Raw genomic sequence first — 8,387 nt, forward strand, 5'->3', positions numbered from 1 at the left:
TCCTAGACTTGGCATCCAGAACTCCCAGACACCAATCTAGAAAGTTAAAGACCTCTAACGTACGAAAGAGGCCTTTAAGGTGGTGGTCCATTTCCGTAGTAGACCAGGAAACTTTCGAAGAGGACAGGTGAGACCTCCTCGAGGATCTACAATGCTTGCGAAGTCTCCTTGGGCAGACAAGGGAAGTCTAATACCTACGTCTTCTCCCGTCTCGTACCAAATGCCTGCTTTCCCACTAAGCCTTGAAGGTGGAAGAGCAAAAGAAGTCTTTCCCTGAGACTTCCTTTTCTCCATCCAGTCATGGACTTTACGAAGAGCCCTCTTAGTCGAAAGGGACTTCTTCCTTCTGACAAATGCCGAGACTTTGTTGATCTTGGAAGAAGAAAGTTGAGAGGGAGGAGAGCGAGGAGCTTCAGGATGAAAAGTATCTCCAAACTCCGATTGAAGAAGGCGGGTCAATACCTGGTAGTCAGAAGAGACCGCCGCTAACGGTTTCTCATCATCAACTTCAACCGAAGCGTCGCTAACCTCTGCTTCCGACACAGGTGAAGTCGGAGGAAGTAAGGCTGAACCAAGACTATCTGGTCTAAGTTTCCAAGAGGAGCGTTGCTGTGAAGTGGAAGGCAAAGCTGACTCCTTAATAGAAACTCCGGTTGTCTCTCTAAGCCCCGAAGTAACTTGCAAAGTCTCATCAAAAACAGGTGGGTGACGACGAAAATCCACATCCGCGTCCACCCGAGCGTCCGCTGGCGCACACCTGGCGTCCACTGGCGCACACCTGGCGTCCACTGGCGCTCGCCTGGCTGCTACTAGCGCGGGATTGGCGTCCACTCGCGCGCTGCTGGCGTCCGCTGGCGCACGCTTGGCGTCCACTGGCGTGCGTATGACGTTCACTAAAGCGCGCTTAACATCTCGCGCGCGCTCTGCTTCCGCTGGTGCACTCTTAGTTGTCACTGGCGCTCGCTTGGCTTCCGACCGAGCGTCAAGATCCTGAACTTGCACCGAAGCGTCCACGCAAATATCGAGATCTCGCACAGCAAGCTTACGAGCGGGTACTACCGCTTCATGCAAAGAGCGTGTAACTTCCTCTTCACGTCCTCTAGAGAGCCGCTGGGGAGTCGTACGAACTCTAGCAGGAGAAGAAAGTGGAGAGAGACGAGCGAGGAGAAGGAGAGGGAGACCTTCTAGATCTCTTCACAGGTAGACGGTCATCCTTTCTCCAGGGACGTGGTTGCGTCCCTCTCTTAGAAAGAGCATCAGCAAGTTGTTGCTGCAACGAGCGCAGGATCTTCTCAGTAGGAGAGGATTCCTTGGCAGGTGACGGGCTGATCCTGTGAGAAGGCGAGGGGCGAGGGGACGCCTTCTTCCTTCTCCCAAGAACTGCCGTAGAACGCGATCGGGAGCGACTGGGGCGCTCAACAAAGTCATCATCTGATGACTCTTTACGTTTCTTCTGTGGCGGGAAGGCTGCGAACACACTCTCAGGCGAAGATCGCCGCTCGAGAGCAAAAACTGGACGTGAAGCGTTCACGATCACCAACGCTCCTTTTCAGCGGGCGTGAAACTGACTGAGAGCTCCACCCCTTGTGCGGGGAGGAAGCCTCTGAAGAAGAGAAACACTCTTTGAGGAGGCGTGCACGCGCACGCTCCTTGGCAGTCTGGGTAGCGTCAACAGATACTGCCGAAGGCACGTCAGATCGGTGGGCGTTCCCCGTAACCCTCCTGCGGCTTTCGACATGCCCTCTCCCTGAAACCTGGGAGTCCGGCAGCGGTCTAGGCCTAGAGGCGAAATGGGGCCGATCTGACGCACCCTCAACAAACGAAGGAGCACTGTCACTGCACTTTGCACCTTCACTTTTGCCTTCTAAGGCGAGCACTTTAGATTCTAAATTACGAATCGACTCTAAGATAAGCGTAAGGGTATTACCCTCCACAGACACTGTTTCAGGGCCCGAAGGCAACACTACAGGGTTAGGAGTAGTGATTAAAGGAGGGTTAGTAGGAGAAACATGAACTTCCTGACGTTTACCTGAAACGCTCCTGGAGGAAGACCTCCTTAACCTATCCCGTTCAAGCTTACGAAGATAGGACTCATACGCTCTCCATCCAGAATCAGAAAGACACTAACATTCCTTGCAGCGACTTTCATACATACAATCATGCTCCCTGCAACTCTTACACAAAGTATGAGGGTCTACTGATGGCTTTCCAGTAGCCTGACCATCGACTAATCACTCTTGGTACAAAAACCTGGCGCTAGCCGAACTAGAACCAGACATCTTATTTAAAGAGAAATCAAGCCAAAATCAATCAAATCCACAATTAACGTGTGCCTAGCCACCAATCCAAAAGTCAAGATACCAAATAATCAAAAAGGGGTACTTATAGTAGCCAAGTTTCCTAAATTCAAGACGGAGGTGCTGAAAACTGTGTTTACAACACCGGCGACAGAAAAATTATGAATAGAAAATGGGAATGGTTCCTGATACCCGCCTCCCCGCGGCGGGAATGGGTACTAACCACCTGACTCCCACTACGTGTGTCGTAAGTTTTTTAATTTCTGTCGGACTTTGGAAAATACAGCTATATATATATCTGACAGGTAAGTTTCATGAACAAACGTCCTTTTCAGAGGACGCGAGTCTCTCCGAGCGCTCCACCCCTTGCGCGGGGAGGACGCCTCGGAGGATGAAAAACAGTCCTTAAGGATACGCGCCCGTGCGCGCTCCTTGGCAGCCTGGGAACTTGCAACAAGGCCTGCCGAAGGGACGCCAGATCGGTGGGAAGCCCCCGTAACCCTCTTGCGGCTTTCGACATATCCACTCCCTGATTCCTGGGAGTCCGATAGCGGTCTAGGCCTAGAGGCATTATGGGGCCAATCTGACGCCCCCTCCACAACACTGGGGTCACGATCACACACTTTCACAGCGCCAGTTTCTAAGGCTTTCACTTTAGATTCAAGAGTACGAAGAGACTCCAAAATCAGAGAAAGGGCATTACCTTCTCCAGACACAGAATCAGGGCCCGAAGGCAACAACACAGGTTTAGGAGAAACAAATTCTACAGGTATTAGAGCAGGTGAAATATTAGTTCCCTTACCTTTAGTAGAACCACTCCTGGAGGAAGACCTCCTGATCCTATCGCGTTCCAATTTACGCCGATAGGAATCATACACCTTCCATCCATCATCGGTCAATCCATCACATTCATTGCACCGATCATCCACCAAACATACATGCCCCCTACAACCCATACATACTGTGTGGGGGTCTACCGATAATTTCGGTAGCCTCACCTTACAATCACTCTTCACACACACTCTGAAACTCACTGCACTTGATCCAGACATCACGTTTACAGAAAAGCCAATCCAAAATAAAAAAAGTCCACTATTGCGTATGCCAATCCAACAATCCAGAATCAATAACCAAAAGTCAATCCAGATACTTAAGTACGAGTCAATCCAAAAAATCCTAGACGGAGGTCTGTAAACAGTTGTTTACCGACCGGCGACAGAAAAAATATGAATAGAAAATGGGAATGGTTCCTGATATCCGCCTCCCAGCGGCGGGAATGGGTACTACCACCTGGCCGCCCACTGCGTGTGCCGTGAGTTTTGAAATTCTGTCGGACGTCAGAAAATACAGCTATATATATATCTGTCAGGTAAGTTGCATGAACAAAATAATAATTCATAATTTTCTAATCCTAATGTGTCTGTTATAGCCCATTTCCTTTTCTACTCATTTTCCTGATCTGTTCTCTTCCATAACTTTTTCCATTCTTCTCCACTGACCTACAATGATGCCATTAACACCGCACGCAAGGAGCAAATTCACTCCTGCTCACTGCTGACGTCTCCTGAATTTCAAGTGCATTGATAAGAGAAATAAATCAGACAGTCATTATTTGTGTTAAGGGACAAACTCCATTCATCCTACCTGAGTAAAGGTGAAGTTATATTGTCCGCTGAATCTTCTTTATCTCCTTATGTGACCAAATTCAGATGGTAATTTTCCAGCTGAAACAATTAACAACTATGTAAGTCTGAGTATGAAACTGTGTTTAAAATACTTCATGCATAAACTTAAAATTACATTCCAGTGTAAAACTGTATACAGTGCTCTAAGGTCTTTGAAAAGCTCACTTTTCTATTCAATTTCTATTCAATTTTAATTACTGTTATTTTAAGCAGTTATCTTTTTAAATTTTATGCATAAAAAATCATAAATATGACAACAGGGTATCAACTGGGAATGCAAAGCCTGACATAGTCAACAGATGCAATAACTGGGATGACAAACAATCCAAGGGCAACTTATGCAAAAGTGTTGAGGTGAATCTAAGCTGAAAGTAAAATCTGAGTTGAGGAAAGCCTTTGATATAACTACAAACAACAACATAAGGAAAACTGCCTTAGATACTATATAGGATCAATAATCCAAAGAAGGGTAAGAAATTCCCATAGATTCCTGTCGATGTTCAAAGGATGCATACACATGACACATAGAGCACGTCCACTATCTTCAACAGACTTTTGTCTTGAAACCAATGACACACAAAGTTCCACTTGCCAACCTCTTGAGAAACACATTAAGGGAAACTGAGAACAAGACTTCAAAGAGGGCTGAGAAGGAAAAAAAGGGCAATTTACACAGAGCAACCACCTACATATGAATATGTAAAAGAAAAAAGGGTTTAAACAAGATGGCTCATCATGATAGCCCAAAATGTAGGGGAGAGAACAGCTCCATAAATAAACATCACTCAAGAAAAAGAAAGATGCATTAACATATAAAAAACATACACAAAACAATAGCAACAGCTATCTAAAAATAATTCCCCAAAAGATTCTGAGAGTCAAACCAGACAAAGTCAAAGTATGGCTAGAAAGACAAGCGATAACCATATGATCCCAGTGAAAGTCTTCATGTTACTGACAAAAACTTGGAGAACTAAAATACCCTGTATTGCTAAATGATATGTTATGACTTGATTGGTTATCATAATTACAACAGAAAAATACAACTGCCATAAACTACACTGACGTGATAAACACTGTACAAGTTTTACATTATAGTCTCATAACCTGGGAATCCATATACTATTACAGACACCAATAGTGTAACCTATAACATTCTACAGAGGAAAATATTAATGTTTTGATTTATGTAAGTCTCCCACTTATCTTATCTAGCTATTTACGTGAATCCCGGTATGGATACTTAGATCAAAACCATACATAGCTGTCTTCACTTTACAAAACACCAACTATGTTTCTTACATACCACACTGCCACTGATGCATTGTTAAAGAGACAAGGTATTGTTTGCCAGTTATAATAAGTATAACTGTAGTTCATTTAAGATATGGCTCATGTTTGGTGAACATGGTGCCATATGTAAAGAAATTCATATTATAATTTGTGCAAACTGTTTACCAATAATAACCTACAGGACTAACTATTCATTCATGACAAGAGTGGTAGCAGAGAAAACTGTTCACATTATGATACAGGCTAAAATGAGATAACCTAAGTGGTAGGAATTCACCCTAAATACCAGGAAATAAAACCTGAGGCAACATATGCTATACTTGGTAACAATGGTTGTAATTTCTTCACCATACCAGAATATCACAGTAGTTAGTACCTGTCAACCTGGCTAAGCTATACCCTTGCAACATAAGACATATAGCTAGTCATAAGTGCTTATGAGAACATTTTTGTTTTTCTGTTATGTTACTTATCTTTTGCAAACATCTTTTACAGCCAATGAAAATTTCATAAATTAAGAGTTCTGCCATTTCATACAACAATTTCTTCGTGTTAACAACACCTGCCCTTTGCATAATTAGTGTTGGTGGAGCACTTACATGTTATGCTTTATACAGTAAAAAAGGTAAAATGTCTCTTCATCCCTCTGGAAGTAATGTAATCCCTTTTACAGACATATGTTTCTCCAGCCCACAGCAAGCCATGGCTGAAAAATAATAACTAAGACTGGGAATGAGGCAAAAGGATATGTGACCTCGAAACGTAACACCCAACCTCAAGGTAAGGAATATGCTCTGTGCAATACTAAAGGGTGAGAGTGAGTTCCCGCCTTGACAGTTATGACCTAGTGAGAAAGGTTGGGTTGGCATGAATTTCTGTAACTTATTTCAGTTTTATGATTTGTACATTAAAACTGAAGATTATTAAGGCACCCCTATGGTTTGGTAAGTGCCAGTTTGCATGCGAAATGGGCAGTTAACTACTGAACCACCTGTTCGATAGCTTATGACCGGTTCCAGCTGCGCTGAAGTACATTCCATATGTTAAAGGACCGAGGGTTTGTATTACTTGTCGGAACAAATGGTAAATATCATAAATATAAAAAAAAAGACATAAACATAAAGCCAAACAGGAACAAATATGGTAGATATTCTGGTCAGCAACTGGCAGTCCCCTGGCTGCAGTACAAGTCTTCACTTTTATGATTTTAGAATGGTAGGGTGTTAGGACCAAGTGATGTAGGTTAGGTTAGGTTGCAAGAAGCCCTCTTATATATTCGGCTACCCTGTGACTTTCATTGCAATTTACACCAGGCTAGGTGGGGGAGTTGCATCCAGGGGAGCAAGCCACATAACCAAGTGAAAACTTGGCACCTTAGATTTGATTAGGATTGTGTAAAACTGAAGCCTACTACTAAGGTTTGGTTCCCACCCCTCACCGATAGGAATATTTACTGTCTTTTGTTTGATGTTACATTCAGCCCAAGGAGCCGGAATTAAACATGGCACTCATTTGGCACGTCGAACTTGTACTTGGTGAACCTGAGGGTTACAGTGGTAGCCTTCAGTTTTACCTAGGTTAGGCTAGGCTCCATCCCAGAATCAGCCCTTGCAATATTTTTATGTCTTAATCAAATTTTCTGTGAATTTCAAGCTAGTGGGCCCTGTGGGCATGCTCCGTACGTATATAGTTGCTTATGAGTACTGATAATTGTAATAAAAATAACAATCAAAAGCACTAAAACTGTAGGAAAAATAAATTTCCAAGGTATAAGCAGCCGTGTCCTTAATACTTAAAAAATACCTAACAATAATTAGCAGGAGACTAGTAGCCTAATAGTAGGTAATAACAATATTTGTACTCCTAATACGGTAAAAAACCATATGGTACAGGGGTGGACCATGTACGATCAATGTGTACAACCCCAAGAAAAGTACATTATAACGCGTCTTGACACCGGAGTTAAGGTCTTTAGCTCCGTTTCTCACCAACAACAAGTCGCGACTGATGCCCATCTCCGATGTCAGGACGCGTTATAATGTACTTTTTTTGGGGTTGTTCACGCTGATCGTACTGGTCCACACCTGTACCATGCGGTTTTTTACCCTATGCATCATGCAAAGGCTAGCTAAGTAATCTTTTTCAGTAATCACCTATCTAGGTCTACCTAGGTTGTGACTTGTAGCTACTACCTAGGTAAGCATTTCATGCATTTTTGACCCAGGTTTTCCACCGGGGTTACCCCAAATACTATGGTGGGGTAACCCATTACCAAATAGTCCCTTGTAACCACCTAGCAACCCAGTCTAGCCTAAGGTACATTACCTACTAGGTACTTCTCAAAAAAAAAAACACGAGTTCTGGCCACTGGATTAAGACATTGGCTGAAATTAAGACAGGTAGGTATACATAAAAAGGGGCTTATACTACTATAACATCCAAAAGTGATTATGCAGGGATCATATAGCCGGACGTAAGCAGGATCCGAAAGGAAAAAAAAAAGAAAAAAAAAGCTCAGGTGGGCAGGGCAAGGATACCAGCTAGTAGGTAGCTATAGGTAGGTAGTACTTCCTCCACCCCCGCAGGAACCTTACGCATAATTAGCGGTAAAAGCGTCATTCCTCGGCATCAAATCCTCGCAGATGTCATCGAATAATTACCTGCAATCATTATAAAAGGGAAACGCGACCAATTGAAGCGAAGAGCTAGGCGAACTGTAATCCTGCAGTAGCGAAATAGATAGAAGGCCGATGAAGGCGAACCGCTGGCTGCTGGATGTAAACAAGGGAAATGGCTTAATGTCCCGGGAAATTACGGAACACTTGAGAAAATGTCCTCGTATTATCGTATTTCTTCTTCTTCTTCTCAGCTTTTTTCCATTACAAAGTCGCACATTACGACTCATTCATTATGCTTTGGCATGTTAGGTTTTTAAGTTCGGGTGATGCCCTTCCCTGATACCAGCCCTCCCTATTTATCCGGGCTTGGGGGTCGGCGTTTAGTTGGGCTGGCATTGTACCCCTCCAGTGGCTAGGTTATGAAACTGTCCATTTAAATGTCCTTGTAATATACTTTTGCACATATTTTTGTCCATATTTCACCAGTGAGCAAG

General features: G+C 43.7%; 1 protein-coding gene across 3 annotated transcripts in view; it reads right to left on the reverse strand.

Moving 5' to 3' along the window:
- LOC135194937 (ubiA prenyltransferase domain-containing protein 1 homolog) overlaps window positions 1–8,112 on the reverse strand; it is a 54,998-nt gene extending 46,886 nt beyond the window's left edge. The window contains exons 1-2 of one of the 3 annotated variants that reach the window (XM_064221155.1): window positions 7,936–8,112; window positions 3,942–4,021 (exon numbers count right to left, since the gene is read on the reverse strand). The gene's annotated coding sequence lies outside the window, so the exon portion shown is untranslated. The remainder of the gene's footprint in view (window positions 1–3,941; window positions 4,022–7,935) is intronic. The other 2 variants (XM_064221154.1, XM_064221156.1) reach the window with 2 other exon arrangements.
- Between the last annotated feature and the right edge of the window lie 275 nt (window positions 8,113–8,387).

This window comes from Macrobrachium nipponense, chromosome 15 (assembly GCF_015104395.2).
Source record: "Macrobrachium nipponense isolate FS-2020 chromosome 15, ASM1510439v2, whole genome shotgun sequence".
In the NCBI taxonomy this organism is placed as follows: domain Eukaryota; kingdom Metazoa; phylum Arthropoda; class Malacostraca; order Decapoda; family Palaemonidae; genus Macrobrachium; species Macrobrachium nipponense.